The 11230-nt window shown below is 40.9% G+C and overlaps 2 long non-coding RNA genes across 2 annotated transcripts; one reads left to right on the forward strand and one right to left on the reverse strand.

The window, feature by feature from the left end:
• Nucleotides 1-1939: 1939 nt before the first annotated feature.
• LOC118162159 lies at nucleotides 1940-3681 on the forward strand. The gene is made up of 3 exons (XR_004748321.1): nucleotides 1940-2447; nucleotides 3110-3232; nucleotides 3317-3681. It is a non-coding gene; the product is annotated as an uncharacterized LOC118162159 (long non-coding RNA).
• Nucleotides 2831-9615, reverse strand: LOC118162162. The gene is made up of 2 exons (XR_004748323.1): nucleotides 6378-9615; nucleotides 2831-4510 (listed from the first exon to the last, which is right to left on the reverse strand). It is a non-coding gene; the product is annotated as an uncharacterized LOC118162162 (long non-coding RNA).
• Nucleotides 9616-11230: the final 1615 nt, after the last annotated feature.

Below are 11230 nucleotides of genomic sequence, written 5' to 3' on the forward strand. Positions count from 1 at the left end.
ATGCCTCATGATCTCTCAGTGGACCAGTAAAATTTCCTAGAAATCTGGGCTGTGGAGGTAGAAAACGTGTTCCTCAGCTTCTGTCTGCAGTGCAGAAAATGGAGCTAAAGGTCATGACTGCACCATTTTTTAAAAAAAAAAAGGAACCAGCAGAAGCTCCCAGCTTCGTCCACTTCCCACACACATATGTCCTACAAGCAAGGGGTGTTTGAGAGCTTTGAGTCTTACTGTCTGGCTCTTGGGGACAGTCTCTAAGTACTAACGAAACGGCGATGCAAACTGCTTCTCATCCCCTTGCCTGAGGCCCTTCCCGGATTTGTGTGTGTGTGTCTGCCTTAGCCTGACATCCCAGTCAGGGTTTTAGAAGATGGTGTTTCATCAGAGAAGTAGAATCCAGTCACCTTCTTCAGCTGCCTAGGAAACAATTAACAAAAAGGATGACTGTGATAGCAGGATGGGTGGAAGATAATGGGTTTCCTTAGGCTTGGTCCGTTGCTGAGAGGCCTCGAGATAGCCAAGGTAGCAGAGGACGTGCACTACTTGGTGTAAGGCCCTTACCATGCAGTCAGGTCTCACTGTTTGCAATAGGTTACCTGCCATGTTGATGAAAATGCTCTCCAAACTGCAGAGAAAGAGGAGATCATACTTCTTTGGAGCTTTACCTTCTCCCACAGATAAAACAGGTGCAGCGGGGCGGTACAGGCCCGTAGTCAGATATGGATCTTTTCTGAGGAAAGCTCCCTCCATCTTCTGTAACGCCCCTTCTTAGTGCTTATAGGGTATTAAGCACAAATCCGCAGAAACAATGAGTTGACACCTTCTTTTACAAGGATAAAGTGAAAGACACCCCTCACTTTCCAAATGGGTTGAACATTGCTACTTCTCTTGTGCCACAGACATCTTAACATCACCTCATGTTTTGCAGTCTCAGTTGATCTGTTTCCTGTTTTTACATCTGTCACTTGCGTAGGCACAGACCTTATTGAGTTTATAGTAAACTTATTTTATTATGTATTTCTACTTCCTATAATTTCCTAGCTTTCAATCTGAGGTTGTTCTTTTTTTTCTTTTTTTTCTTTTTTTTTTCTTTTTTTTTCTTTTTTAAGTGTAGAATTAAAAGTGCATTCAGCTGTGAGTTGAAGAGGCCTTTATAAACACATTAAAAACGTGTTTTACACCTTAGTAATAAATTTTCTTGGGGGGGGGGGGGGGGGAGGAAATTGCTGCAGAATCAGCTTAGGTTATTTGGATTTCTATTTTTTATTGTTATAGTAAAAGTAATTTAGAGCTTGTGGAAGGTGCCAGAATGACAGCCTTGAAGTTAAGCTGATTGTTCCGTCATTTCCTGGCTCCTTTCTTTCAGTCTCTCAAAAACATCTGCTCTTTCTGGTTCTACAATTGCTCCTTGGGTGGATGTCTATGGTAATGCACAGAATCACAGATATCTGGGTCTCTTCTGCTCAGTACTACCTTTACATACCCTCTGGCAATTTAGAAATAATATTGCATTTTGAACTTATGACAATCCTGAGGGCAGTGGTTTAACAACACAGTCATCAGGTTCCCCACTGACTGTACAATAGTTCGGTATTGCTAATTCAGTTAATTCAGTGGAATCTGCAAAAATGCAGAAGGAATCGTTCAACTATTTTGTAAATCAGAGTATAAAAGATGACTGAGTTGAAACTAGTTGAAATTGATAAGGTTAGATTGCCGTGCTAGAAGTGAGCCTCCTCCCTGGCTTTTTGTATTGCCTTTCCATACTGTTATTACAATAGCACTACAAAAAGTACAGGGCTGGTGAACTGTGTCCCGCGTTTCAAAATGCTGCATTTCTAGCTGAAGAGGCTGCAGTACATAAACAATGTGAGGTATCTACAGATCTGAATTGTTCCTGGTTTTATTAAGTCATATGCTCAGCCGTAAATGTTATGTTTTCTCTAGAGGCAGAATATGAGCTCTATGTAGTGACTATGAGTCTCAGATAGTAAGAGTAGATTTGAGCAATTGTAGGACATTTTCATTTCCTGCAAAAACCTGAAATCGGGGCAGAATTATCTGGTTACTAGACAGTACAGGAAAGCCCAGCTCCCTTTGACTTTGGCCATCCACCCCGACACTCAGTACACCTGTGCTGGGCCTGAACTTTGACCAGAGGGAATTTAAGACATTGAGGATTGATGTGTGGTAAAATCAGGATTTGCAGTTTCTCAGTTATTTCATTTTGGAAAGGAAGTCAAGGCACTAAGGGAATGCCAGGCTGTGAGGCACTAATCCTGGCTGGACTACAGTATGTTTCAAGGAGGCTGGGAAATTCCTCTCTAGGAAAGGAATGCTGTTGGAAGATGTTGATAGCAAGCATGCTTTGTTTGTTCTAGGTGGCTTGTGAGACCATCTTAAAAACAAATTGTGGAGAAAAGTAACACGTGTGTGCTGCTGAGTCTCCGGTAGGTCCCACGTGATGTCACCCAGCACTGTGGAGATGTTTCTGATGCTCTGGAACATCTTGCAGGCAGTCAGAAACAATATTAAGGCAACTGAACTTTACTTGCCTGGGGGTGGGACTTCAGCAGCTGGATAATATCAGAAGCAAATTAGCTAATCTGGGTTTTCTTTCTAAAAAATGTTGTGTTGTTTTGTTTTTAGCAAAACCTTTTCAAGCAGTATTGCTATACCTTGCACTGAAAAAAAAATGAGCTACAGAAAAGTCTAGAAAAGTGTATCAAATAATGAAAAGTGTCATCACCATTGACACACAATTTATCTGTTTCTTATGGATTTGAATCCACATCCAATGTTCAGGAAAACTCAAATAACCAACTCAAAACCCTCAAATATTAACTAGCTCTTTAATGCTTCCTGTGACAAACTGCAACAGGTCATGGAAGTGACACGTTTATTAAGAATTGATGTTACGTAAAAGCTTTGCACCATTAAAATAATTTCAAATCTCCGATCATGCAATTACAGAGAATGTGCTGTTCTCTCTGAGAAGAAATAATAGGGATAATGTAAGATTAATGGTGGGAAATAATTTTGGGGGCTTTCTGAGAAATTTGAGCACAGGATAGAACATTAAGATTTTGTATTACGGTGTGTCTTGGTACAGCACAGTGATAGCAGAGTAACCCCACTGACCTCTGTGTACCATACTGAAAGGAGAGCAGAACTCAGTATAATCCTTTCCCGAAGTTCATAGAAAAGCATGGCATGTCAGATTTGGTCTGAAAAGGTAAATATCACGAATCAGGGTATTTGCCAATATTCTTTGTGTCAACTGTCTGTGAAAAGCTGACATAATTTTCTGTCTCCCTAGACTGATTTCCAGGCTATATTGTGAGGTAAACCAAGCTATATTTCAAATCGACCCTGTCCACCAAACAGAGGACACAGAAACATGGAATTAATGGAACAAGTTGGGTTGGCAGGCACTGCTGGAGGTTACGTAGTGCAGCCCCTGCACCAAGAAGGGCCAGCTTTGAGGCTCAAGCAGGTTGCTGAAGGCCCAGGTAGGTATTGGGAATGCCTCCAGATGGAGACTCCACCACCTCTCTGGGCAACTGCTTGCCCACTCCTGTAGGGAGGATGTTCAGCTGAACAAGTCAGCTCACCATTTACACAGCTGCACTGAAATACTGCATTTTCCTGAACTACACTATGCTTGTTTAAGACAAGGAAAAAAAAAAAAAAAGATGGTACATGAGAGAACAGGGAGATCTCAGTTTGAAATGAGTGATTGCCAACAAATTACCATTGATTTACAGGGAGAATGTGTAGAGACTTACGTGAAAGTTACCTTTCCGTTAGGCTAACTGTTAAAATATCCAGTGGAAGGGCCTTACTGTGCAAAAATGAGTAGCAGATGCTGATCACAAAAAGAAGTCAAAAGTCTCAAAGAGCTGGTAAGGACACTTACATTTATGACTGGTAGCACCAAGCAAAGCTGTCGACTATTGTTTCTATGCAAGGGCTGCAGACAGGATTTTAACAAATGCATCGTGATTACTGGAAAGCCATTATATTTGCCACCAGAGCTTGAAAGTCAAAGATAGAAAGATTGGCTCTAGCTCTAGAGCTGCTCAGTTCCTTATGTATGGAAGATGAATGCCAGCAGCGACAAATTGCCCTTATATACAGAACATGTAAGAGATGGCCCAGAAACAACCTGTCAAAAGAACCAAAGCATATGCAGCCCGTGACGACAGCGCTGCAAGTTCCTGTTACATAAACATTCTTCAGAGGAGGTGACCTTGTTCAACAAACTTCAAACACACTGGCACAGCACCACTTAAGGACGTAGGATGGGCCCAGGAGCTTGGAGAAGCAGGGTTTGGGACTGACTGGAGCACAAGAAATGCTTTCTCAGAACCATTGCATATATCAAATGAAAACCACTGCCCTCAGCAGGTACCCCTGCAGGGCTTTCTTTGCCTAGAGGTCTGCCCGTGAATATCCTCTTAAATGCTATCCGCTCATTCTCATGTGGATGCGCCCATTCAAAAACTGCTTCCTAGCGAGGAAATGAAGTAGCTGTGAGCGTGAAATAGCTGTGAGCGTACACGCTGGGTGGGAGGAACCTGGAAAGCTGGGGAAGCTTTCTGAGGAGAACAGAAACCCCACAACATGAAGGAACAATAAGCAAATGCGGAAATGGCAGCTGGCTTTGGATGAGCAGAGTGTTAGAGGATTTTGAAGATCAAATATGCCATGCTGAAAGGAAAAGATGCACCTGAGGATTGTGTGCCTGCATAACGCTAAAACAATGGCTTTTAAGGAGTGCACAATACATTTAAGCACTGATGCACTTACTGGTTATATTCCAGCTCCTGAGGGAAATGTGTCCACAGAAGAGCTGATCCCCTGAGTGCTTAAAGGAGCAATTAAGGGTATTGCTAGCAAGCTATATGATTTCTTAATGGCAACTTTGTCTGCAGACAATGTTGAAGACAAGCCAGTTCTGGGCTTGTGAGTAATGAGGGTGTCTTACAAGGACAGGAAGCAGCAGAGCAATGTGTTGAACAAAACGGCAGGTACAAAACCAAAACGACACACAAAAAAGAATAGCCTCTTCCATAAAGGTCCCATTGGTTGAGTGTCAAGAGCCTGTAAGCATACAAATTAAACCCTGATGTAGTATATAACATGTCATAAATATATCAAAAAAATAACATTAATGCATACTCTATATGTAATGTGTTTTATATGGGTATACAAGCATTTCATCTTATTGATTTGAATATATGTTAAATGACTGATTCATTTATGCTTTAATATTTTAGAATTTTACTTTGATATATAGTACTTATTTTTTTTTATAAATTGTACCTATTTTATATTCATATTGTGATATAGCTCATAATGTATTACATATAGATATGTTAAGTATTCATAGGTTATATAATATACTACACTCATTTACTATATTTATATTACATATATTGTATAATGTAACCCATTTATCTATACACATTTATATATGTTGCATTCTGCATGTATTACACAATGTATAAAGTAATATATATTACCTATAAAAATAGATATGTTAATTTCTTACTGAAATCTAGTTATGTGCCAGGGGTTAAGGGTAACCAAGACGCTAAGGATCTGTTTTGTTCTGTTTTGGTTTTGTTTTCAGATTAAAAAAAAAAATCTTTCTGAGTGATCCAGAGATTCAGGAGCCAGTAAGCCTTGTGCATGTAACTGACAAAGTTTTAATTGGTCATTTGACGTGAAAAAAAAGAAAAGGATAAAGGAGAATATAATGTAGTTAATCACTCAAAAACCTTTGAGGAAATCCTTACTTAGCAGCTATAAAAATGCAGAATCTTGTGAGAGCTACAAATCTGGCCATGAGACAGGAAATAGACAAGGACTGAGAAATCAATTTTCAGGACAGTAAAATATGAGAAATGTCAAAATATTTAAAAACATTAAGCTTCAACAGTTGACCTGTATAACATTAAATACTTGGAAATTTGAAAAGAAAAAAAAAAAAACAGTTAGTGAACAGTGAATTAGCAAAATCTGCAAAGATACTTGTTTCAGTTGAAACCTGAGAATATTACAAGGAAGTCTAATGAAGAAGGATGTAATGAAAGGCAAGGAAATGGGTGATACTGTCTCAAATGGCCCTTCGTATTCAATACAAAGGAAAGAGCACTGGAGGGAAAATAGAAAACTCTTCAAACACCTCAGAATTTTAAGTGGATAATACTGTCTTTGTAATGAAATATGGTCACTGCTATACTGCCATATGCTGATCATGGTAGACCTCTTCTTGGTCAATCATTTAAGTTGAATGAAATACCAAGACGTCAAGACACAACTTGGCAAACTGTAACAATTATTTTCTCTCTTTTACAACAAGTTTTACTCACTTCTCCCAAGTGCAGGCTCCTCTCGGAGGTCCTCAGTGATGGAAGACGAGCCAGCAGCCATGGTCTGGGCTGGTCAGATGGGAGGAAAAGGTTGATCTCCTGCGGGGTGACCAAGCATTGGAAGAGGCTATCCAGAGAGGTGGGGGGATGTCCATCTTGTGAGATATTCAGGACTCACCTGGATAATGCCCTGAGCAACCTGATCTAATCTCAAAGCTGGCCTTTCTTGGAGTAAGGGGTTGAAGGAGATAAACCTGTTCCAGCCTGAGTGTTTGTGACCCCCAGGATGAGTCTTACACTCTCCTCTAAGCCATCAGGATACAGACTTAAATGACTGCCTCATCCAGCCACACAATTCATTCGGACTGGTCTCAACATTTCAGTTATATCAAAAATACAAAACAGATGCCTGTTTCACATCTTGCCTAGCATAAAATAAAGCAGTTGTTTTTATTGCACATCATGAATGCAGGATGGAATTTGCAAGTAATATTGAAAGATTATGAGATACGGTATGTGAATGTTGTCAGGCTTTTTTTTTTTTGGAAAAGCATTGTATCTTCCAGTGTGTTTGTACAGCACGTTCAAAGTCTGAATATCCTGGCAATAAAGTTACTGACTAGCTAAAGATGCCTCACACGTAGCACAGCATGAACACTAAGATTCCTTTGGGATCAGCTTTAAGCGGGATAAAATTTCCATTGGGATCAGGTGTAGTAAGCACAACAAAATCAGAGCTCACTGCAAAATGTGTTACCTCACCCTTTCCAGTTGTCCCTGCCTTCTGAGGGTGTGCACAACTCCGAGGCACTGCAAGAGCTTTCTGCCATCCTTCACAGACCACCAGCTGTGCTTGGAGCAATCCAGGGAAGACGCTGTATCCTACCAACGACACATGGGTCCTGTGGCAGTCCGTAGTTAACTCTTGCTGCTTTCCACAGGGCTGCTTTCCACTTTCTGAAGTATCTGGATGCCTTTATACTAAGTAAAACGTTATTTTTATTTAAGTAAAAAACATGCTTTTGCTCGGTGCTGATAAAATGTATTTATTTATTTTTTAATTACTTTTGACCTCGAAAATGGAAGACAAGGTGAAGCTTTCTCTGGAGTAATTTCTCTGTTCCTATTCAAAGTGTTAGGTTGCTTAGGAAGGACGAGACAGAGGTATGAAGGGAGGGTGGGGTTTTTCCTACAAACTGAGATGAGTCACTTTGTTGGATTTTTGCCTTACTGATAGAAAGTGGAAAACAATGAGAGTACAGAAGGAGGGACGTGAAAGTGCTTGTCTGTCTCAGCTGAGTGCATTTTCCTGCCACCTACTCTCCTGATTTTACTCCCTTTGGCTAGATCAGTCCAGAACATAACACCTTTGCTGGCTGCCCGGTGTTAACTTTGCCTTCCTTTTTTTCTCCCCTTTCCCTATCCTACCCTCCTCCCTCCATTTCCACTCCCTGCACCACCTCACCACAAGGCATCTGGTAGGTTTATCCATTAGGCAGCAGCAGCAGACTGATCTGGGAAGAATAAATCAATCTTTTCAACATGTAGCCCTTAGGCAAAGAGGTCTTCTGGTCAGAGAGCAGTGAAATAAAAAAACAGTTTCCTATTGCTGAGGTCAAGAAGGTAAGACCTTGCATTTTCTCACAAGTGAGTACATTCCTCACTTGTAAGAAAGACATATTGAGATACTTCAGAATTTCTCTTCCAGATTGAAAGAATTTAATTTAATTGAAATAATGCCTACAAGGGATTACATTTTGACTAGCTGCTTGAGTCAACCTCTTATGTTACTGATGTTGACTCAGCTTTGCCAGTGTTGTCATCCATTGAGCAATGGATTTCTTGGTTTGGCTGAGTCTGTCAGGGAAGCAGGGAGCTGGAAGCAATGTGGCAGTGGGCTGCTTAAAAAAGACTGTTTTCCTTCAGCATCCTTTAGCCCCTGAGAAGTTCAGGATGCTCTTAAGGAGCCTTTCTTCAATTGGAAACAGAGATTCCTACCTAGCTATTAGTTTTTTCTTGCATAGAGAAAAATCTGGCCAATCATTTATTAAATATATATATATAGTTGCTTTTGCTGTTCAGTTGAAGCTGACTGAACATGCTAGCTGTTTAACTCCACAAGTTAATGAGTGTACCTAAAGCTTCATCATTTGTTCTACAGCATCATTATTAGAGGATGAACGGATGCAAGTATTGGTAAATAAAATGCTGTTTCAATTACTCTATTACATGAGAGCTATTGTTACGTGCCACGTGACAAAATCTCAGATGACTTGAAAAATTGTCCTGAAGAGGTAATTTATTTCCTGAAATTAATTTCAATGGCAGAGAGGGCACAACTATGTTATATGTCAGGGCTGTCTACTCTTTGTTTCACGCATCAGCTCTCATGAAGAGATAGCTGTCACTTTAAACCACGCAAAGGCAACAGCACTGTTTATTTGTGCTCATTAGATAAGCACACACTTCAATTACTTGTTATATTAGCAGCTTCCCACTTTCCTTCCAGCTGATATGTTGCACAAACTTACCTCAAAACATATGAAATCAGGTACAGCTATGCAAAGCAGAAATGAGTCGTACAAGTTTACAGATGCCTGCTAGCTGAGGAAGGAGGGAATATACACTTATTTGTGAGTCCTTTCTGTCCTACACACACTTCCCGTTTTTCATTCAAAAGGAGTCCACACTGGCCCATGATGGTGTCAGTGACACGGTCCCTTGGGTATTATCCAAACGAACCCGAAAATCTCTTGGGAAAAAAACTGGGAGGGTGGAAAAGTACATGAATGGCTGCTTGAGAAATGTGAAGTGATTTAGGAGAAAGAGTATGAAGAAGAATTTACTGGTAGCATTCTAAATTTCTAGATCCCTTCTGACTTCTCATCCCTCCCTGTCTGTCTTGCTTTACTGCCAGGAATTTTATGTTCTTCTCCATCAGTAGCTTTCAAAAGAAATCAACAGCATAAACTAAAGCTTCTACTTCAGGAGGCTGCAATAATTTTTTTTTGTTTTGTTTTGCTTCCAAAGAAATCATAAATTCTTCCAGGAACATGGTTACCTAAAATAATTTATGATTACCATGTGTACTGCTCTGGACACAGTTTTCAGCTCCTTTGCCACCTTCACCATGGTGGACCCTCACAATGCATACCCACATTCTGCTAGTTACATTAGGATTTACCATGGGTCTTACGCAGTTTTTTACATGGGCATATGGTGATAGGACAAGGAGGATGGTTTTAAAATAAGAGGGGAGATTTATATTAGATGTTAGGAGGAAATTCTTTACTCAGAGGGTGGTGAGGCACTGGAGCAGGCTGCCCAGAGAAGCTGTGAATGCCCCATCCCTGGAGGTGTTCAAGGCCAGACTGGATGGGGCTTTGGGCAATTTGGTCTGGTGGGAGATGTCCCACCAACCCCCAACCCCATGGCAGGGTGTTGGAACTAGGTGATCTTTAAGGTCCCTTCCAACCCACACCATTTTATGGTTCTATGAGTATGGGCAGTGTCCTGCTGTCTCTTTCTGAGAGCTGGTGTATGAATTATTGACCAGATAGCAACCTGATCATGTCTTCTGCCAGTGAAATTCATGTCAGGAAATATGTTCTCTCTTCGGGTAACTTCCAATGGGCAGAAATCTTTGATTTTAGTATTGCCAGTACAGAAAGAAGAGCAGAAATGGCTTCGAGGCAAAGCTGTCATCTGTAGCTCAAGTGCTGCACAAGTTGTATATGCAGTAATGTTTCAGGTCTGGAAGCCTTATGGTTGTTACAGTGGAAAGAATAACAGAATAGTCTCTTTCAGCTTTGTTCTTGGGTCCAGTTTTGGGTCCAGCTTTCCCCTGATCTATATATATATAAGACATATAAGACCAGGTTGGATAAGGCACAGGCAACTTGATCTAGTTGGTGGCAACCCTGTCCATGGCAGGGGGTTGGAACTGGATGGTCTTTAAGGTCCCTTCCAACCCAAACCAGTCTGTGATTCTATGATATATAAGACATTGGGAATAAAAACTGACTACCTGTAGAGGAGCTGGCCAAAAGGTCAGACCAAGAGTAAGATTTTTTCTTTTTGGTGCTAGAGAGGTGGCCGGCAACTCAACACACCTCATTTCAAGAGACCCTATAAAGGCTGGGCACCAGTTGTGCTCACTGACAGAACATCGCACAGCAGAACTGCTCGTGCGACGCTTAGCATCAAAACCAACTGCACTTCCAGTGTTATTCCATTTTGCACCCTGTAGAGAATAAACGAGATGAATCACAACACTACTCACTGTTGCAATGTCAACAGCTGTGCTCTAGGGCCAGTCACTATGAATACATTAGTTCTTTGTTCAATCCCTTTGTTTTTTTCCAAGTGCTCTGACTGTGCTTGTGAGGGAGGGGTACTTGACAACACAACTTTACCTCAGAATTGGTGTTAAAATAAGTGCCTTCACAGAAGGTTTTCCTGCCTAGTAACAGTGATGCAAAGCACACCAGGGAGCAGGAAAGGAAAGACAAATGCAGGTCCTCACACTGGCCTTCTTTGGACAGGGGGGCCATGTGTACTGAGCAGATAGGGATCTGTCGTGAAGCAGAAGGAGGATGTAAAGAACAATTAGATAGGCTGTATTATAACACATGCCAGGTTGAGGTCCCTGTCAGAAATGCCAGCAAAACCTTTTTTTATTTTTTATATTTTGCTTCAGACATCAATCTGCAAAAAATTAACAGGGTGCAGGTAAAACCAGGACAAGTTTGATAACAAGAGTTTGGGCCCTAGTAATTCAAGAATGGCTCACCTTAGCGATCATGAAATCCTTGCTATGTGAGGCAACCTCAAGTATGGTAAATTGCTTTTCA

Source organism: Oxyura jamaicensis, chromosome 2 (genome assembly GCF_011077185.1).
Source record: "Oxyura jamaicensis isolate SHBP4307 breed ruddy duck chromosome 2, BPBGC_Ojam_1.0, whole genome shotgun sequence".
NCBI classification, from domain to species: domain Eukaryota; kingdom Metazoa; phylum Chordata; class Aves; order Anseriformes; family Anatidae; genus Oxyura; species Oxyura jamaicensis.